This window comes from Dermacentor silvarum, chromosome 1 (assembly GCF_013339745.2).
Source record: "Dermacentor silvarum isolate Dsil-2018 chromosome 1, BIME_Dsil_1.4, whole genome shotgun sequence".
Classification (NCBI taxonomy): domain Eukaryota; kingdom Metazoa; phylum Arthropoda; class Arachnida; order Ixodida; family Ixodidae; genus Dermacentor; species Dermacentor silvarum.
This window is the reverse complement of record NC_051154.1, coordinates 49,315,802-49,337,431: the sequence shown is the minus strand read 5'-3', so window position 1 is coordinate 49,337,431 and position 21,630 is coordinate 49,315,802. Positions and strand designations below refer to the sequence as shown.

Genomic DNA, 21,630 nt, shown 5'->3' with positions numbered 1-21,630 from the left:
AAGCACTTTGCAGGTACTTTGCTATCCAGCATTTTATGGTGTTCTGCAAAGTGCTACCAGGTGGACCAGCGTGTTAGTGCAAATTGAGCAGTTGTGTGCATGACGATAGCAGCAAGACAACAACCACGTTGATGACGATCATATGGCGGCAATGGCATAATTTCTATGTGGCCATTTGACTCGAATCTACACATGCCTACTGTTGGGTTCCACATAGGTACTTAACGGGCTTTAGTGAGAGAAGCACAGTTTGTAGCATTATCTGCTACTAAGTGTTATAAAATCCCATGTAAGTATATGTCATGTGGTTTGTGTTAAACGATGATGGCATTTGTACTCTGGTGAAGAAATGTAAAGCATGATCAACTTGGACCACACAAAGTCGGTACAACATCGCACAGTTTCTATGTAGCATTAGCTGCTATGAGGAAAGTATTGGGAAATGTGGGCCGATCCCAGAGACAAGCGCAGTCTAACCCAATGCCACAAAATACAAAGTGTCACGAGGAAAGAAGATTAGGAGAAAGTAACAGAGGAGGCATACACCAAATGTTTCAAGATCTGGCTGGCTTTCGAACAAGAGAAGCATGCGTGTGATCATGGCCTAATAGAGCATGAGGCTGCTATGCTCGACAACAGAAGTTTGATTCCACCATCAGGCGCATAATTTAATTATTTTTGTTTGCCTATTTGGCAAGTCAGCAGCAGCAGTAGCAGTCATGGTCAGGAAAGTCCGGGAAGGTTTGCAAAGAAAGCTTTGCTTTAAACGACTCACTAAAAAGGCACGCACGTGAAATTTCTAAATGTTTTTGATATCATCACACAAATCTACAAAGTCAGATCTTAAATGTCTAAATTCAGTTCACATTTCAAGACTTCAGTCAGAGGCATCGAAAAAATGAAAGGAACAAATTTTAGTGCCTGTATTAACTAACCTGTAAACTACACTTTGCAGCAGCCAATGATGTCAAAAGAATTACAAAACTCATTAACAGAGAAGCAGCATCTGGTTAAGGTTCTTGTGAAGTACTACACATGAGAAAATAGCATAAATGCTTAGCAACTGGTGGCCGGTATGTTCAAAGCCATTTAACCCTCCTCCTACCCAGTGTTGTACACGTTCCTCTAAAACAGGAATGAAGGCTCGTTCCTTCTCAATCTTGAAACTAGTTCCCGTTACAAGTTACAGATGAAGATGGAACTAAGTGTAGCACATTGCCTAGTTGCTGCCGCGTCCGGTATTTTCACGCAATATCGGTGACTTCGAAACACGTCTCGAAGTTGCTTTCGGCCGTTTGGGACGACAATGAGGTCTAGACAAATATATTGTCCAATTTCTCGAAAGCTGGTGACAAGAATATGAGTAAACCACTTCTTTACAGTTACACATGCACCGTACTTCATACCAAGAGTGAATATTTTGCGTAATCACTTCGGAGTGAATTTCGAAAAAAGTTGAAAGCAATGTGCAATGTATTGTACAAGGGGGGTGGGTCTCAGGAGGATATAATTAAATTTCTTGCACAAGAAACCGCATCGAAAGGAACAATACATAGGCGTTTAATGAATGCTTATTCAATATTGCAATATGAGTGAAAAAAAGGCCAGAATACCTATTCACAATTAAGTAAAGACCCTTGTTTGAAGTCGGCAACAGTTACATCTCGATGTTCGTGTCCAACAGGCTGGCATGGAGGAAAGAAACTACAGGAGGGAGTGTGAAATGACAATATTGAAGCCTAGTCATAAAAAAAAATATAATGGAGAACTCACGAAAGAAAATGCACCATAGTCACGTGACAGGCAAGCGTTAGTTCTTTGCGCCTTACGCGGTCGCCCATCCGCCCTGCATGATGTGCTGCATACGTACGACGTGTGTCTATTCAGTGCCGTGGAACGTTTACAGAAGGAATGCCGTTCCCTCTGCCGTTCTTTCGTAAACTTAATGCGTTACCATTACAGTTCCACCGACCCTTAACAGAACGGTGGCGTTCCTCCCATAAGGAACTAGTTCCAGGAACGCCGTTCCGTACAACACTGCTCGTACCTAGCCTACGTTGAAGAGGCTAAATTGTAACACAGTCCATTTGAAATACATTGTAGTTCGGAACTACAACTACAAAAATGCACTCACATATTTGCTTGATCATGCCTTTGAAAATGGATATAAAACACCTTATGGATGCACTATTATGCATACATGTATGCCACAGGCTCATTATGATTGTAATTTAGCCTTGTAACTACTGCCAACCAGCTCACATAGTACAGCAGCACTGAGAGAAATGTAAGGGTCATGGTTTGTGTGTCGACTAGGCATAGACTTTTGTATGTTTGTCTCATGTTATTGAGGTATAACCGTGTGCTAGCCAAATGACATAAAAATAATACATATCATTATCATCAGCCGCTATTTATGTTCACTGCAGAACGAAGGCCTCTCCCTGCAATCTCCAATTACCCCCGTCTTGCCCTAGCAGATTCCGACTTGTGCCTGCAAATTTCCCAACTTCATCACCACGCCAACTTTTCTGCCGTCCTCGACTGCCCTTCCCTTCTCTTGGTATCCATTCTGTAACTCTAATGGTCCACCGGTTATCCACCCTACGCATTACATGGCCTGCTCAGCTCCATTTCCCCCCCTTAATGTCAATAAGATATCGGCTATCCTCATCTGCTCTCTGATCCACACCGCTCTCTTCTTGTCTCTTAGCGTTAGGCCTAACATTGTTCGTTCCATCACTCTTTGTGCGGTCTTTAACTTGTTCTTAATTAAGCTTCTTTGTTAACCTCCAAGTTTCTGCTCCATATGTTAGCACTGGTAGAGTGCAATGATTGTACACTTTTCTTTTCAACGACAGTGGTAAGTTTACAGTCGGGATTTGGCAATGCCAGCCGTATGCACTCTAACCCCAATTTTATTCTTCTGTAAATTTCCTTCTCATGATCAGGGTCCCCTGTGAGTAATTGACCTAGATAAACGTACTCCTTTGCAGACTCTAGAGGCTGACTGGCGATCCTGAATTCCTGTTCCTTTGCCAGGCAAAAATCGACAAAATCAGAAGTGACACATGCCTTTAGAAAAGCTTCAGTTCAGTGTTCTATTGGTATTGAAGTGGCTTTGCACGCCCGACCAAGTCATTTTCACGAGAAAATCTACGATAAGTCGCGATTACACAATGAAATTCGACAGTTAGACCTGTAAGCGGTTTGATTAGATTTTTGATGGTGATAAGATACTGGGACTGCAACGCTATGTAATCTCTGGACGGAAATTCAATAGTTCCAGCATTTAATAATCGAACTATTTTGTGCAGTAAAAGGCACACCAATCATTGGGTAGGGTTATTATAATACTTTAACCGGACGTCGCCTCTCGCCCGTAGGTTAAATATAGCCAGCTGATAGTGTTTTCAACTGCAGTTAGGCGGTCCCAAAAACTGGGCATGATGCAAGCAGCGCACACTGAAATTTGTTAGGGCGGGAACTACCCAGCACCTAGATAAAAGTACTCCTTTACAAACTCTAGGGGCTGACTGGCAATCCTGAATTCTTGTTCCCTTGCCAGGCTATTGAACATTATCTTTGTCTTCTGCATATTAATCTTCAACCCCACTCTAATACTTTCACGGTTAAGGTCCTCTATCATTTGTAATTCGTCCCCACTGTTGCTGAATCGGACAATGTCATCTGCAAACCAAAGGTTGACGAGATATTCACCGATGATCCTCACTGCTAAGCCTTCCCAGTCTAAGAGCTTGAATACTTCTTTTCTAAGCATGCAGTGAATAGCATTGGAGAGATTGCCTCTCCTTGCCTGACCCCTTTCTTGATAGGTAACTTTCTATTTCTTTGTGGAGAACCAAGGTAGCTGTGGAATATTTGTAGATATTTGCTAAGATATTCACGTATGCCTCCTGTACTGATCGATTATGCAATGCCTCTATGATCGCTGGTACCTCTGCTGAATCAAATGCTTTTACATAATCTATGAAAGCCATACAGAGAGGTTGATTTTACTTCGCAGATTTCTCGATTACCTGATTGACGACATAGATGTCATCCATCACAGAATATCCATACCTGCCAAGTTTGGAGAAACTGAATCCGGGAGATCTTCCGACTGGGGAGGGGGTGGGTCAGTCGGCTACACAAGAACCCCCCCTCCCAATGTCGATAATTTCAAGTACTCCCAGCCAAACTTCAACACAAGTTTATTTACACATATACAAATGACCATATGAACATCAAGGTCTCACTTTTGCAAGCATTTTGTTGTTGCTAATTTTGCCTTCAAAAATTAGTTACAATTTAATTAAATTCTCGAGTCTTACGTCCCACAACCACCATCTGATTATGAGGCACGCCGTAGTGGGGAACACCGGCTTAATTTTGACCACCTGGGGTTCTTCAACGTGCACCCAATGGACGGCACATGGGCGTTTTTGCATTTCGCCCCCAATTAAATGCAGCAGCCACGGCCGAGATTTTTTGCTAAGCATGAGTCCCGCGAACTCAGGCTTAGCAAATAAAAATTTAATTATGGGGTTTTACGTGACAAAACCACGATCTGTCTGGTTATGAGGCACGCCGTAGTGGGGGACTCCCGAAATTTGGACCAGCTGGCATTGTGCATAACTTACATACATGCTTAGCAGCGTATTGCCAAAGCCACTAAGCAACCACGGCAGGTGTTGAGAAATTCTTCAGATAATGATCGACTGTAAGAAATTCAATTTCTTTCACATTTTTCGAGGTTGATGTTTCCCAGCGTCTTGGACGAGCGGCACTGCGTCCTCATATTTTTCACGATGTGAAATTGCCGCTGGCACTCTGCATTGCTCTGTGGTATCAACAAATTAACCAGCGTCACGTCGGCTGAGCACTACATTCAAAATACTTGATACTTCTTGCACTAGAGCTCCTTGCTTTTAAACCCACGATTGACCGTAGGCCTACGCAATGCCAGAGCGGCTGATGCCGAGGAGAACGATGGAGAGTCTAGTGTTGCTAGTTGCAGAAGGCAGCTTTCGCTGGCTAGCTTAATGAGACTAGGACCACTAGGGCACCCAACAACCCCGTCAGCGCAGAGCGGCTCTGCGGTTAACAAAATAATGCATGTATAGGGTTTCCCTACTACTTTCTTAACAATGTTTTGCACGATGAACTTCCAACTGAATTATTTATTTTATTTTTATTTATTTACATCACACTGAAGGCCGTGTGGCCTGCAGTATGATGCAAATGATGGATGTGATGATGGATTAGATTGGGTTGGATGTTTTTTTTTTTTTGCTAATGTGGCCTGACAAAGTGCTGGACATGGTAACGGGACACAACAGCAATTTCCAGGAGATTTTCCTGTCAACCGTACAACCGGAAGAAATGGTCCAAATCCAAGAGTCTCCTGGGTAATCTGGGAGACTTGGCAGGTATGAATATCCCTTCCTGAAGCCAGCCTGTTCTCTTGGTTGACTGAAGTGTTGCCCTGATTCTATTGTAAATTATCTTGAATATTAATTTTATACAATACTGAAAGCAAGCGAATGGGTCTACATTTCTTAAATTCTTTAACGTTTGCCTTCTTATGGATTAGCACAATGTTGGCATTCTTCCGGCTTTCTGGTACACTTGAAATCGTGAGGCATTGTGTATAGAGGGCCGCAAGCTTTTCAAGCATGATCTCTCTTCCACCTTTGATTAAATCGACTGTTATTCCATCTCCTCCAGCAGCTTGACCCCTGGCCATGTCTTGCGAGGCCCTTCTAACTTCATCGCTAGTTATAGAAGGAGCCTCTGTATCCCGTTTATCACTACTCCGAAAGAAACTAGCTTGGCTGCTCTGGGGACTGTACAGGTCAGTATAGAACTCTTCCGCTGTTCTTACTGTGTCATCGAAATTGCCGATTATTACCCTGCTTATCTTTCAGTGTATACATTTTGCCTTTTCCTATGCAAAGTTTTCTTCTCACCGATTTCATGCTGCGTCCATATTTTACTGCTTCCTCAATCTTTTCCACGTGGTAATTTTGAATATCCCTTACTTTCTTGTTGAACAGTTTTGACAGTTCAGCGAATTCTATCCGATTTTTTGAGTTGACACTTTCATGCTTTGTCGTTCCTTTATTAGGTCCTTTGTTACTTGGGAGAGCTTACTTACTGGTTGCCTTGGTGCCGTACCTCCCACTTCAATTGCTGCTTCTGAGATGAGCCTAGTTATGGCTTCATTCATTACCTCCGTTTCTTCACCTTCTTGTGCTAAAGCTGCATATTTGTTTGCGAGCACCAGCCTGAAATGGTCTGCTTTTACCTTTACTGCATCTAGGTTGGCCTGTTTCTTCTTGACTAACTTTATTCTTTCTCCTTTCAAATTGAGAGAAATCCTAGACATCACTAACCTATGTTCACTGCACTTAACCCTACCTAGCACTTCTACATCCTGCACTATACTGGGATCGGCAGAGAGTATGAAATCTATTTCATTCCTCGTTTCTCCATTAGGGCTTTTCCAGGTCCACTTCCTGTTGCTGCTCTTCCTGAAGAAGGTATTCATTATTCGGAGCCTATTCCTTTCCGCGAATTCTACCAACATATATATAAGATATGAGGGGAAGTCAAAAAGTGAAGGGGCTTTTGAGAAAAGGTACATTTATTCAAATGATAGAGAACTGAAACATACATTATTTTTCTACATAATTTCGCTGCACTTCAACACACTTTGCCCAATGTTTCACAAGTTTTATGAGTCCATCGGAAAAAAGTTTTTTGGTTGCACCTGTAACCAATTTTGCACCAGAACAATAACATCTCCATTGGCTTCAAATCTTCTTTCCCTGAGTGAGCTTCTTTCAATAGTATAACCATATGAAAATCGCTTGAAGCCAGGTCTGGACTGTATGGAGGGTGTTCCAGCAATTCGAATCCCAACTTCTTTACTGTTTCGGCTGTCCGTTTGGCAGAATGTGGTCGAGCGTTATCTTGCTGCAGGATGACACCTTTTCGCAGCTTTCCACGACGTTTGGATCTGATTGCATGCTTCAGTTTAGTTTGAAACACATCACAATATTTCTCACTTCTTGGGGTGAAATGAACGGCTACCACACTTCCATGTCCCAGAATAGTGTTAGCATAATCTTACCAGCTGATAGTTGACGTTTAAATTTCTTGAATTCTGGTGATGATGAATGTTTTCAAACCATACTCGCAGCCTTACTTCTGGGTTCGTGATGATGTACCCAAGTTTCATCTACAGTAACAATTTGCTGTAAAAATCCATCTCCCTCGCGACGATAATGGGCCAAATGTTTACAAGAGATGTCCAACCCCTTTGTGCCTTATGCTGCGCTGACAATTCTTTCGGGACCTACCTTGCACACACTTTCCGAATATTTAGTCTGTCATGTAAGATGGAATACGCTGAACCAAGACAGTTATGTAAAATATTGGCGATTTTGTCCACTGTGATTCATCTCTTTTCCATCACCATAGCCTCAGCAACATTTAAATTGCCCGATATTCCTCGTCGCATAAAGAAGTTCTTCCCTGTTTGAAATGCTCTATCCATTCGAAGATCTGGCTTTGCGATAAACAACTGTCACCATACTGCGCTTGCATTCGACGAATAATTTCCGCAGGTTAAACACCTTCTGAAAATAAAAAGCGAATCACTGCCCTCATTTCCTCCTCGGTGCAGATCGACAATGGTGCTGCCATGTTTAACGGTCTGCTACACACGTTCCATAGAAGTGTTGCATACGACACTAATTCAACGCTGGATACTAGCAGTGTTACCAAATCCTAGTGCAAGAAATTGCAAAAGTCCCTTTCCTTTTTTACTTTTCCTCATGTGTATGTATGTATGTATGTATGTATGTATGTATGTATGTATGTATGTATATACATATTGTGAGCAAAATATTCATCCTTCATCTTCTTCGCCTGTACATAATCATCATCACGGTGCGCGTCGTCTTCATTCAGCGCGTGGCTCAGCCGAATAAAGGGGACGAGACAACAGCTGTGCTGCTGCCTTACAAAGTGGTGGAGATTGCTTTCGATCCCCTAGACCTCTACGACGTCGAGCTCCATTGGAGCTTCGTTCGGGTCGCCGTTTGCTCCACCTGTCCACTGCCATGACCCAAGTACCGCAACCCGGAGCCTCCGGCATCACCACCGCTGCCCCCCAACCAGCCGCCTCCGTATGGATCGTTACCGCCCCGCAGCGTGACCCCACTATATTCTCTGGTCTCCCGCACGACGACGTCGAGGACTGGCTGGAGAACTATGACCGAGTGAGTGAGTACAACCACTGGGACGACACTCAAAAACTTCGCCACGTCGCCTTCTACCTGTCCCATGTCGCGAAGACGTGGTTCTTTAACCATGAGAGCGCCTTGCCCGATTGGACCACCTTCCAACACCAAGTCCGGAAGATTTTCGGAACGCGATTCCATCCGTTCTGAAGTTTCAAAGCGGCAGCTCGATGCGCGCATGCAACAACCAGGGGAGACCTACACTTCGTACAATGAAGACGTCCTTTCCCTTTGCCGTCGCGTCGACGCGGCAATGAGCGAGACCGATCGCGTTCTACACATCTTAAAAGGCATTTGACACGTTGCGTTTAACACACTGGCAGTTAAAAACCCCACCACCGTAGACGATGTCATCGCGACCTGCCAGCATCTGGATACACTACAGGCCATCCGGATACAGCCAGACGTCTGTGACACACAACCTTCTTCGGATGCCAATTTGTGCACGCTGATTCGGGCTCTGATCCGCGAAGAGCTTCAAGCACAAGGCCTGTCGTGCTCTGCTGTTCCTCCAGCTCACTCTACGTCCACTGGGCTACGAGACATCATCAAAGACGAGCTGTCTTCCTTGGTTTCCGCTGTACGCCCTGACCCTCTGACGCCGCCAAATCCGCCACTCATGTACGCACAAGTTGCTGCCATGCAACCTTCCGTCGCTCAGCGTGCCCTTCCGATTCCTCAGAACGACGTCGCAGCCTTTACACCCCGTGCACCTGTATTTCATTTTACGTCCCCTGGCGCTCCTCCCGCCCAATCTGTTATTATTGTGGCATTTGAGGCCACATCTTGCGGTTTTGTGAAAGGCGCCAGCAGAACGAATGCCGCGGCTACGATGCTTACGAGAGGGATCTGGTGTCCTTTCCGAGCCAATACCAGCGCCTCCCTTCAACACGTTCCTTCTCCCCACCCGATCCACCCGACGCTCCTCGAAACTACCATCCAGGACGCCGCCGCTCTCCTTCCCCTCTCCGACGCTCAACATCGCCACTCCAGCCAGTCACCCATACCGACTACCACTCAGAAAACTAGATGGTGCAGTTTTTGGAGGGAAAGCTGCATCGCTCAGACAAACAACACCTCCTGAGAGCCCGGCCAATTTGTTATTAGTGTGCCTGTTCGAGCATTAGTTGATACGGGAGCCACTATTTCTATTATTCATGCCGATTTGTGCTCTCGTCTACGCAAGGTCACACCACCTTACCATGGCACTCATTTACGTAGGGCGAATAACCTTACGATACAGCCATCGGCACAGTGTACCGTTCGAGTTTTTATTGATGGGATTCGCCACCATATTCCGTTCGCAGTGCTGATTTCCTGCGCTTATATGCTCATGCTTGGTTGGGACTTTCTTTCTGCCGCTGCCGCTTTCATCTCTTGCCGACAACGCCTTGTCCACATGCGCGAGACCGATGACACCGACAAGGGGCCTCAGTCCCGCCACCGTCTGCGAACCGTAGCCGATTGTGTGGTGCCACCTGATGTGGTGCCACAACTTCTTGTGATTGCTTCCGACGTGATTGACAATGGCGATGTTCTAGTCGCCCCATCAGCCCGTTGCCTCTCAAAAGGAATTGCACTAGCGTCGAGTCTCATTCGATTCATCAACGGCACGGCCCTTCTCACAGTACTCAAAGTCACAAATGAGCCGATTTTGCTTCCCAAAGGTGCCGTCGTGGTTTGTGGTGTGGACACACAGCCTGTCTCGGTGATGGCTTCGAGTACTGGTACTGCAGAACCACGCCCACCTGCAGCTGCTGCTCCTGCTACTGCTCTCGCCAACGCAATCAGTACTCAGCAGCAAGCACATCAACTACTGGCCTTGTTGTCGAAACATAAATCTTCCTTCGACGTACACTCACCTCTCTTGGGACAGACTTCAGCAGCAACTCATCGCACACACGTTGATGGAATCTATTGTCCGCCGTCGACCATATCGCGTTTCTTCCGCCGAACGCGAGATAATCGACAAGCACGTTGCCGACATGCTCGAGCGAAATATCATCCGCCCCTCCGCCAGCCCTTGGTCGTCACCCGTTGTTTTGGTGCACAAGAAAGATGGCTCAGTGCGATTTTGTGTTGATTACTGTGCCTTGAACAAAATAACCCGAAAAGACGTATATCCTTTGCCTCGCATTGACGACACATTAGATTCATTGCAAGGCACGGAATACTTTTCCAGTCTTGACTTACGCTCGGGTTATTGGCAAATACTGATGCATGAGGCCGACAAGGAAAAAAACTGCCTTTGCAACACCTGATGGACTGTACGAATTTAACGTCATGCCTTTTGGCCTTTGCAATGCACCAGCAACCTTCAAACGAATGATGGACACTGTTCTGCAAGGCCTTAAGTGGAAGTCTTGTTTGTGCTACCTTGACGACATAGTCATATTTTCTTCAACCTTCCAACTCCACTTGCAGCGCGTAGATGAAGTTCTGACGTGTCTCTCTGCTGCTGGTCTTCAGCTGAATACCAAAAAGTGCCACTTTGCCAGCAAGACTATTAAAGTACTGGGCCACCTCGTAAGCAAAGACGGCATTCGGCCTGACCCCGAAAAGATTACCGCCGTCCTCGGCTTTCCGAGGCCCCAACGCTCCAAAGAACTTCGCAGCTTTCTTGGCCTGGCTTCTTACTGCCGGCGCTTCATACGTGACTTCGCTACCATCGCGGCTCCGCTTCACCGACTCCTTCCTTCAGGAACTCCATACGTATGGTCAGACAAGTGCCAAGCGGCTTTTGACACTTTAAAGCGTGCCCTCACGTCTGAGCCAGTGCTTTTTCATTTCGATGAGTCCGCACCCACTCTACTCCATACTGACGCCAGCGGCCATGGAATCGGCGCTGTTCTTTTGCAACGACAACGTTTTGAGGAATGCGTGGTCGCATATGCAAGTCGGACGCTAACATCGGCCGAGAAAAATTATACAATCACCGAGCAGGAGTGTCTCGCCATTGTTTGGGCCACGCAAAAATTCTGACCGTATTTACACGGCCGCGACTTTACGGTCGTGACCGACCACCACGCCTTATGTTGGTTGTCGACGTTAAAGAATTTATCTGGCCGTTTAGGTCGCTGGATACTTCGTCTGCAAGAATATGACTTCGACGTCATGTACAAATCCGGCAAGAAACACAACGATGCAGATGCTCTCAGCCACTGTCCGTTACCACCGCAGTCCGACGTTCCCGGCCTGCCTCCATTCGTCACCGAGCCTGTACACGCGTCCTCTGCAGTTCTTTCACTCGCCCGCTCTCAACGGTCTTCCTTCTTTCCACCCTGAGGCGTTCGCGTCCCACCAACGTGACGACGCTTACTGCCACTCAATTATGGAACGCCTTCACGGCTCATCTCGTCCTCCTAACGCACGAGCCCGTCGCCAGTTACAGAACTTCAAGTGTGCAAACTCAATCCTCTACCGGTATGTCTTCCACCCCGAAGGACAGCGTTGGGTTCCTGTCGCTCCTCGATCACTCAGGGAACAGATATTGAAGACATTTCACGATGATCCCACGGCTGGACATCTCGGCTTTCACAAGACCTATGAACGCATCCGCAGTCGTTTTTCCTGGCCTGGACTTACTACCTGCGTAGCGAAATACGTCGCTTCTTGCTCGCTCTGCCAGCACCGCAAACGGCCCACTTCACCTCCGGCTGGACTGCTGCAACCTCTTCCCTGTCCTGATGCTCCATTCGCAGTCATCGGGATTGACCTCTACGGACCGCTGCCATTATCAGCTAGCGGCAAGAGATGGGTCGTCACTGCAGTTGACCACTTGACCAGGTACGCCGAAACAGCTGCGCTACCTCCAGGATCCGCAGAGGAGATTGCGACTTTCTTCTTGGAAGCCATCTTTCTACGACATGGAGCGCCACGCGTCCTTTTGAGTGACCGTGGCAAGGCGTTTCTGTCGAAGCTACTCGAGGACGTCCCCCGCACATGCCACACCATCCATAAGACGACTACCAGCTACCATCCTCAGACTAATTGCCTCACAGAGCGCTTCCATCGAACTCTCTCTGACATGATCTCCATGTACATCAACGCTGACCACACCAACTGGGATACCATTCTGCCATTCGTGACTTTTGCCTACAACACCGCTGCACAGCGCACTACTGGCTACTCACCATTCTTTCTAGTTTACGGGCGTCAATCGACCTCTCTCCTCGACGTCTCTTTTTTTGATGCCCCCGTGAACTTGTCGGCATCAGTGAGTGGGCAGTTCACATCTCGCCTTGCCGCGTGTCGCCATCACGCCCGCCTCAACATCGAGGCAAGTCAACAGGATAGGAAGACTCGCTACGATGCATTTCACTGCGTCGTTCTGTTCAGCCCCGGCGATGAAGTGTTATTGTGGACACCCCCTGGAGTTCCTGGCCTGTGCGAAATGTTTCAGTCACGTTTTATAGGGCCCTACACTGTTGTAGAGCAAACTTCGCCAGTGAACTACCGCATCACTCCCGCTGTCACGCCTTCCGATGGCTGCTATAGTGGCACAGAAATTGTCCACGTTTCGCGCCTAAAGCCATTCCAACGACATACCGCACCGCTATAACCAGCGGCCAGGTTGGCCGCTTCCGCGCGAGGGGGTAATTAGTGTGAGCAAAATATTCATCCTTCATCTTCTTCACCTGTACATAATCATCATCACGGTGCGCGTCGTCTTCGTTCAGCGCGTGGCTCAGCCGAATAAAGGCGACGAGACAACAGCTGTGCTGCTGCCTTACAACAAATATATATATAAAATCTTCAACCCCACTCTTACACTTTCTTGGTTAAGGTCCTCAAACATCAGCTGTAATTCGTCCCCATTGTTGCTGAATAGAACAATGTCATCTGCAAACCGAAGGTTGCCGCAATATTCGCCGTTGATCCTCACTCCTAAGCCTTCCCAGTCCGAGAGCTTGAATACTTCTTCTAAGCATGCAGTGAATAGCATTGGAGAGATTGTGTCTCCTTGCCTGACCCCTTTCTTGATAGGTATCTTTCTACTTTTCTTGTGGAGAACCAAGGTAGCTGTGGAATCTTGTAAATATTTGCCAAGATATTCACGTATGCCTCCTGTACTCCTTGATTACGCAATGCCTCTATGACTGCTGGTATCTCTACTGAATCAAATGCCTTTTCATAATCTACGAAAGCCACATAGAGAGGTTGATTGTACTCCACAGATTTCTTGATTACCTGATCGATGACATGGATATGATCAATCGTAGAATATCCCTTCCTGAAGCCAGTGTTACAATTGCCTTAGAGCTGCGATGCCCGGACAACAAGTAGTCAATTCCGATTCACTTTGAGAGGCCATGCTCGGACCACGTGCAAACGCATGGTAATCGGCGTGCTTAACGATCTTGCTCGTAAACATGAATAGACGTGTCAGTTGCGAGGGTCAGAGATGAAACCTGTCGAGCCGCCCTGCAACCCTTCCTCCCCCGCTGAGGACGCTCACCCCGTTACGATCACCTACCATCTCTACTTCGTCTGGTTTGCCCCACCATGTCCTGCAGTGGGGGGGCGAGGAGAGGGGGATAGTGCCCGGATGGTGGAGGGTATAAGAAAGCCAGCCAGCAGCCACGTGGAGAACACTTTTGCTTTGCCCTGGCGTGCAAGTGCATGCTCGTTGAACGTTTCTTCTGTTTTCTTTGGAGCACACCGCTCACCTGTAACCATGTATTAAACTTCTGGTACTTGTTTTTACGTAGCCTCGTCTTCCCCGCCGGACCCTCTCCGATGGTCAACCTGGTTCGAGCTCCAAGCAGACGCTGTTGAAGGTTCCCCAAACCCCCGCCCGTAACAAAAGCCTGTTCTTTTGGTTGACTGAAGTCAAGTGTTGCCCTGATTCTATTGGAAATTATCCTTGGTGAATATTTTATACAATACTGAAAGCAAGCTAATGGGTCTATTTTTCTTCAATTCTTTAACGTCTCCCTTCTTATGGATTAGTATAGTGCTGGCGTTCTTCGAGCTTTCTGGCACACTTGAAGTCGTGAGGCATTGCACATAGAGAGCCGCAATCAGCTTTTCAAGCATGATATCGCCTCTATCTTTGATTAAATCGACCGTTATTCCATCTTCTCCAGCAGCTTTTCCCCTGGTCATGCCTTGCAAGGCCCTTCTAACTTCATCGCTAGTTATAGAAGGAGCCTTTGTATGCTGTTCATCACATCACTGCTGTTCAGCACTAACATTATTGGACGCCAAATCCTGAGTCACTGCATACACTATCTTGATGTCAATGGCAAACCGAAGGGCACGTTCCTCGACGTCGAAGTTATCTCTGCCGTATCGGCTTCTTCTGTGACCACGCATATCCTGAACGAGTTGAGCATGTCCGGACTCGACGCAAACAAGATGGCTTCTTGTTCATTTGATGGGGCTCCAAACTTCTCTGGAAGGCACAGAGGGGTGCAGGCTTTACATAAAGCAGAAATGCAACCCTTATCTCTTTGTTACACTCAATGCAGAGGTAATTTACTCCAGCTTGCCCTAGTGCGTGCTACAGAGTCGTCAAAGGAAATCAAAAAGACTCTTAATCTCGTCTCATCACTCTACTCTTTCTTCAGTAAGAGTCCTAAATGCTTGAGCTAGTGTTCTTGAAAACATCGAAGATGCTGTTGAGTTGAAGCTGAAACTTCTGCAGCCAAGCAAAACTCGGTGGCTCTCTCATGAGCGATCACTGGCTGTGATACTAAAGGTACTTGAGTCGCTGATATTCACTTTGGAAAACATTTACCAAGATGGTGCTGACATGAGCAGTGAAACTGGTGAACTAATGTTACAGCTAGGTTAAGAAAAAACGATTGCTATTATTACACTTGTCGATCGTTTCCTGGTGCCATTGGAGTCTCTAAACAATGCCATCCAGGCAACTACAATTACAGCAGTAGATCTTTACTCTGTGATTGAAGCAACCACAGACTCTATTACGGCGATTTCTGTGGAAGCAGTGCTCAAAGAAGTAAGAACATCAGCAGAGAATCTCCTTAAAAATGGCACTTTTGTGGAGGTATTAACAGACGAGAACAAGAGCAACCTCGCGCGTGAGTTAAACAAGTACAAAGCCATAATTCTGGACAACCTTCGGCAGCGACTTGTCGACTCCACCTCAACCCTGCTATCTTTCTATGTGCTCCTACCACAAAAGGGAGACACAGTAAACTGGAGGGCAGCCTTCCCAGCAATTGGCTTGCCATACGATAAAGAACAAGAGAGGAATTTAGATGTGCAGTGGAACATCTTCCAATGCTTGAAGCAGGGTTTGACATGCGCAGTATTTTTATCTTCCCTTCTCGTTGTTCCCCACTTCGTCGCTATGTTTCCCAAGTTGCAAGATGTTGTCGGTCACTTTTGTTGCTACCGATCACCACAGCCACCATCGAGCGCTCCTTTTCGTCCCTGAACCAGGTTTTGTCGTCAGAAAGAAGCTGCTTTCTCCCTAACCACTTGAATGAGCTGCTGAGCATCACCATTGAAGGCCCGAAACTGCCAGACAGCCGCGATGCCACTGACAATGAACGATGCGTTTTTCAAGATTTTATCGCGAAAGTGGCAGGGAGTTACAGCAAGAAACCCAGGCGGATGTAACTGCTCGGAATGTGGTTGAGAATGCTTACATATATTTGTTGTGGTTTAGTTTTACTGGTACGAAGAACATTGATGCTCACTTCTTGGTTCATAATTCTTTTATTAGTTTAGTTACGCAGTTAATGCACAAGATGTGCAAAGTGCCTGTGCTTGTACATATTCAACCAATTGTGCGTAGCAGCCGTAAATTCATATCTTGATATGTCAATGTAATGCATATCATCGTGGCCGATATCGAAGCTCCCATATACGCCTTCCACATGTGCCCCCCCCCCCCCCCCTACATGTTCAGCATAAATTCGACTTCCTGGTGTGTGTGCCTAATTAAGAGTTGATATGTTATGCCTAGTGCACAAGCGCGCATGTTTTACAGCATTTTTCACATCTGCGTTCAGCGAGTGGGGTTGAGCAGCTAGATTTTGTAGGTTTTATTGCAAGTACTGTAGTCTGAACTGTGAACTGCCGCATAGTTTCTCTACATGTTTTATGTAGTCGCTTTTCTTTAATTTTGTATGTTCAGAAATCAGACTTCCGTCCTTGTGTAAAGTGAAGTAACTGTTCACAATTTTTGTCACCAGTGCTGGAGTCAAGGACACAAATAAAAAATAAAAACGACTACCGCTACTAGCTTCTTTATTCTAAATGTCCCCCCCCCCCCAAAAAAAAAAAATATATATATATATAGACCCCCTAATTTCAATTCCTGGGGAAGCCCCTGATCCAATCTGTCTACAAAGATGGCCCAGGTTGAAGCTTGCAGGCCGGCTCAGGAATAAGAAATACCAAAGACTAGTTCCAAGCAAGCCATGGGTGGTTGCAGTGGCTGATAAAGAGACGAGAATTTTCTATAAGGAAGCCAGTCATTGGTTGGCTTAAAGCTGTGTGGAAAAAGAAGCCTGGTGTCATGTTGGCACAAAGTTTCGTGCTGGTGTCTGACTTCTTTTGAGGTCATTGAACCTATGAGGCGAAAACATGTCTTGCTGACGGCAACACGAATCTCGTTACTATAGCGAGCGGCTTGACCTTTATGTTTTAACTAAAAGACGTTTGAACGAATAAGCTTTTACAGACACATCAAGCATTTGCACAAGGAGTGGATGGCTGCAGGATTTTATGACCTCATGCCAGCAAGTTGTATCCGCAGGCTGGACGTAGGACTGGTGTATCAGTGGCTTGTAATATATACTCTTGTTTCAGTATTTCCTTGCAGCAGAGCCAAAGCTATGAGGTCTGCAAGCACAGATTCTGGTGCAGAGAAATTTATTTCTACAGTTCGGAACCCGTTGTTTGACTAAATGGCCTTGATAAATGGTCTCGTCGGCAGGTGTTTACTTGGAAGCTTCTCTATAGGCCGCAGCTGCAGCTTTCTGTGCAATTTTACCTTGCTTTTTAATAACATATTTATTGAGGCTCTGTAACACTGAAAATAGAGTACTCCACTTGTCCAAGTGAAGACGTGCAAAGAACAAAAGAAATCAATGCAACACTGCTGTAGATACATTAATTTACATTTGAAAAGTACACACGATTAATTGCTTTGACAGTGACTAAATTAATATGTGTAGTTGGCACAGCCACAGCACTATGGAGGGCTCCCTCCTGGGTAGGGCTTCGTCCTTCGTGAAAATGGCTTTTGCAGACTCGCCCTGTGCCTATTGTTCCAAGTTGCTTCTTTAGGTGAAAGGAATGAAGCAGCTGGCACTGAACGTGCCTGGAACAGTGCAGAAAGGGTGCGGTAAAGGTGCAAGCACAAATTTTGTAATTAAGAGAACACTTGCACTTATGAATCAGCAAGCGTAACCTGTACAATGGCTGTTACAAGAGGGATAGAGAGATGGCGCCACCATCCCGTACGATGAGTGCGATATTACGCGTCAGCCGAGTATTTCTGAATCCTCCAGCTTTGCAACTCCCATTTACCTCTGTATCTCAAATATAAGGCTGCTATACCTAGTGGAACGGGCTGGGGTAATTTGGTTAACTTTTTCTTTTTAACCCCCCCCCCCCCCCCCCTATATTATACAGGGTGTTTCAGCGAACACTTTCACAAATTCTTAAAGGTTGCCTGTGGCAGCTAGCACAATTCTAGTTCATGAGCTGGTCTACTCGAAGAGGCAGACATTACTTGCACAAGAAATTGAAATGCGTAATCGAATAATTAACAAAAATTCACTAATTAAGTTTTTAACTAATTACCGGATGGCCCATATTGTAATTTACAAATTGTAGCCGTGGAGTTCGCAAGGCGGATTCACTTCGAACGAATCTCGGGATGACACCAGTTTCAAGATATTAATTCCCTAACTTTGCGGAGAAATGCATTGGCGTTCCAGTTAAGTTCTTAACAAAACGTCGCTTTATGCATTGAAGCACAAAATTAACTGGAACGGCAATGCATTTCTCCGCAAAGTTCGGGAATTAATATCTCGAAACTGGTGTCATCCTGAGAATTCGTTCCAAGTGAACCTGCCTTGCGAACTCCACAGCTACAATTTGTAAATTACAATATGGGCCATCAGGTCATTAGTTAAAAACTTGATTAGTGAATTTCTGTTAATTATTCGATTACGCATTTCAATTTCTTGTGCAAGTAATGTCCGCCTCTTCAAGTAGACCAGCTCATGAACTAGAATTGGGCTATCTGCCACAGGCAACGTTAAATAAATTTTGAAAGTGTTCGCTGAAACACCCTGTATGTATCTCAAATATGAACACCTTGTCAGTGTCGAAAGAAAAATTCGCTGCTGCAATCACAACAGCTGATCACACTGCATAGTTGCAGAGTGTTCATAGATGATGCCGCCGCCTGCACTGCAGCAGTCACCGCTAGCAGAAGACAAGGTGCAGAAGAACACCTTTAAGATGTGTTAGACCTCCTAATTTATCGAGGACACCCGTAGCTTTCACAGTGCTGATAGGAACTAATCAAACAGAGTATAGAGGTGCGGAAGGCATTTAGAAAAAAATGGTGAAAAGATGCTCTAAAAAAGTGTTCCATTAGCAATGGCCTTGATGTGCCAGAGGATGACCCTGTTTACAATAGTGGTGACAGCACTTAAAACAAGAGGAGCAGTATGAGTGGTGACGACTAAGCATTTGAAGGAAAATTATTTCCAGAGCATCTCATGTCGATAAATGTGCCAAACTGTTTTTTCAAAGACTTCAGCATTGTTGTTTGCAGGTATTTCTGATGGCTCTATATGCCGATTTTTTTTTTTTCTTCTTCTTTCAGGGGTGTTGTAATTGTTATAGGTGAGGGTGGATAATGCGCAAAATAATATGGTACAATGTGTAACACATCGAAAGCAGCTTTATACAAAATTGCTGTTGTAGGCTTCTTAAAAAAAGTCCTTTAAATATGTCTGAAGTTGTCACTGTCTGCCATGGCACACAGCTCAGGTTTTAAAATATATACGACAATGGTTCCAAAAGGAAATCGTACCCCAATACATACAGGCTCACACTGGTATATACAGTGCCTATAGGATAAACAGTCCATCTTGACATACACCATATGTGTCGTTCACACCTAATCACCTCAGAGTCATTAGAATGTGCTTAAAGGGCCCCCTCACCAGTCCACAAAGCAAATTTTGGTTATGCGCTGGAAGTTGTTACGTGCCCTCTAAAGAGTGTTCCACTACAAGAACTTATCGAATTAGTTCATTAATAGCAGCGATAGCAATATCTGAAGTGCCGGAAACCCATGATTTCAGGAGGCAAGCGTCACCACCAACATAAACACTCTCTCCACTTTCCTCGTCTAGCCTCCACAAGCGAAATTTCTTCTCTGTGTTCTCCCACACCAGAGCCGAAGGACCGCGTGACGAATACATCACACGCTGGGCCACGCCTGTTTCTTTTCTTTTCCCTCCCTCTCTCTTGCGTTTTTGCTGAGTGGCGCACTACCGGTAATGGTCTCGCGTGCGAGCTGTTGCAATTGTCTTATTTCGCACAGCAGGCTATTTTGCGCGCTCTGCACGCGAATGCCTGATAAGCGGTATAAGTCCGTGCCACAGTCGCGAGTACTGAGGCAGACACGAGAGGATGAAAGAGCATGATCACAGCGCTGGAATACAGTAGAAAATGGCATAGTTTCTTTCTCTGTGCGCAAGCGTGACCAAGCAGACGAAATGGAAGTGCTACAGTAGGAAGTAAAACAAAAACATGCAGATATTTGGTTTGTATGCTTTATTACTTCTCTAAACTTTAATTGGTCTATTGAAGCAACAGATTAAACAAATAACTGATGTAGCCTTGAATAATTTTCGAAGTCACGTGTCACTGTAAGCAATGTGACAGCACGACCATGTGCACCCGTGAGCAAAAGTATACCGGACCAGGGATTGCGCGAAAAATCCGCTTTTTTCAGCTGCTTGCGAATGAAACTTGAAATTGAGGACTGCAGTCCAAACTTGGCATTGCGAACTTTCCAGTGTAGTCGTCAATTTCAGTTTGTATGTGTTAATTATGGAGAAATTCAGTTTTTTCGGCGACCCTGTGGTCTGTATACTTTTGCTCACGGGTGTACGTAGGCACACTTGCGCGATGACATCGACGCTCTGACTGGAATTGCGGAACTTGCGAGAAGGGCAAGCAGCGTTTGGTGTGAAATTTAAGCTCTTTCCGCGCCATGTAGGGATGTAACAGTCAACAGGTACAATCGTTAGTGCCCATTGTGTGCACTGCGCTTGTTAACTCAAAATGGCCAAACCTGGTGAGGGGCACTTTAAGGATTGTGTACTACATGGTTAATGTAGTACACGATTGTGTACCCTGCGGTTAATGCGTGAATTGGAATGCACACACAGAGCAAGTGTTAAGTGTCAATAGAGGCAGGAGGCCCTCCTACACAAACTGTCACTGCAGTGTACTACTTGTTCCCAGAGGGTGCTCTACATCAGCACATACAGGACCCTTCAGATACTCGGCCAGTATTTTGTAGCAGTGCCTTTCTAAAGGCTAATGCCTTTCAGCGCTTTTCGCGTGCGTGAGTGGCCACATTCGAGGCTCCGCCCAGGGCGATGCGTCGCTTGACCACTCATGAACGCGAAAAGTGCCGAAAGGCATTACCATCGGGAAAAGACATTTCAACAAAATCGCGGCCCTGGTGTACGTGCCCTACTACTCTTTTTCCTGCCAGGTAGTCATGCATTTCCTGACATTCATGAACAACTTAGCTGGGCTTACTCAAATTGTAAAGTGTATGTATAGAACGACATTTCACTCCCTACCATTCTCATTAGCCAAAATAATACAAAATCAATGTCAAGAATGCGAAGATTTAGAGAGCAACACCACCAGACAGCCTTATGTTGGAAGAGAGCTTTGGAAATTTGGGTTTCAGCAGTTGCTCTGCATTATAAACAGCACACATGATTTCACAAATAAAGTGAGCAGCGAGTACCTCTTGCCTATTTTTGATGGTCTATTGAGCAATGTATTTTAATTTGTTTCAGTTTTAAAGCTACAGTGCGCGAAGTGGAGTGTCGCTTGACCGTTTCCTGCCCAGTGGTGCCACTTGCCACATTTTTGCCCGAAGCGGCAAGAGTGGTTTTGCACATACACTTGTTTACAGTGTACAGGAGCTTCAAGCACAGATACCAAAAATACTGTAAACAAAGTGCTTCCATTTTTTTTTTTAAAGGAGGTCCGTTTTCGGGGATATTTTTTGGGAGGTGTAGACGAGTTGCAATTGAAAAACATTGCTCAGCTTAAGTGTGAT

General features: G+C 45.7%; 1 protein-coding gene across 8 annotated transcripts in view; it reads right to left on the bottom strand.

The window, feature by feature from the left end:
• Positions 1–21,630, bottom strand: part of LOC119462486 (elongator complex protein 4-like) — a 71,906-nt gene that overhangs the window by 7,266 nt on the left and 43,010 nt on the right. Inside the window, exon 6 of one of the 8 annotated variants that reach the window (XM_049667751.1) lies at positions 16,670–17,616. The exons of the other annotated variants lie outside the window; for them this stretch is intronic. The gene's annotated coding sequence lies outside the window, so the exon portion shown is untranslated. Of the gene's footprint in view, positions 1–16,669; positions 17,617–21,630 lie in introns of those variants that run through there. 8 annotated transcript variants of the gene reach the window in all.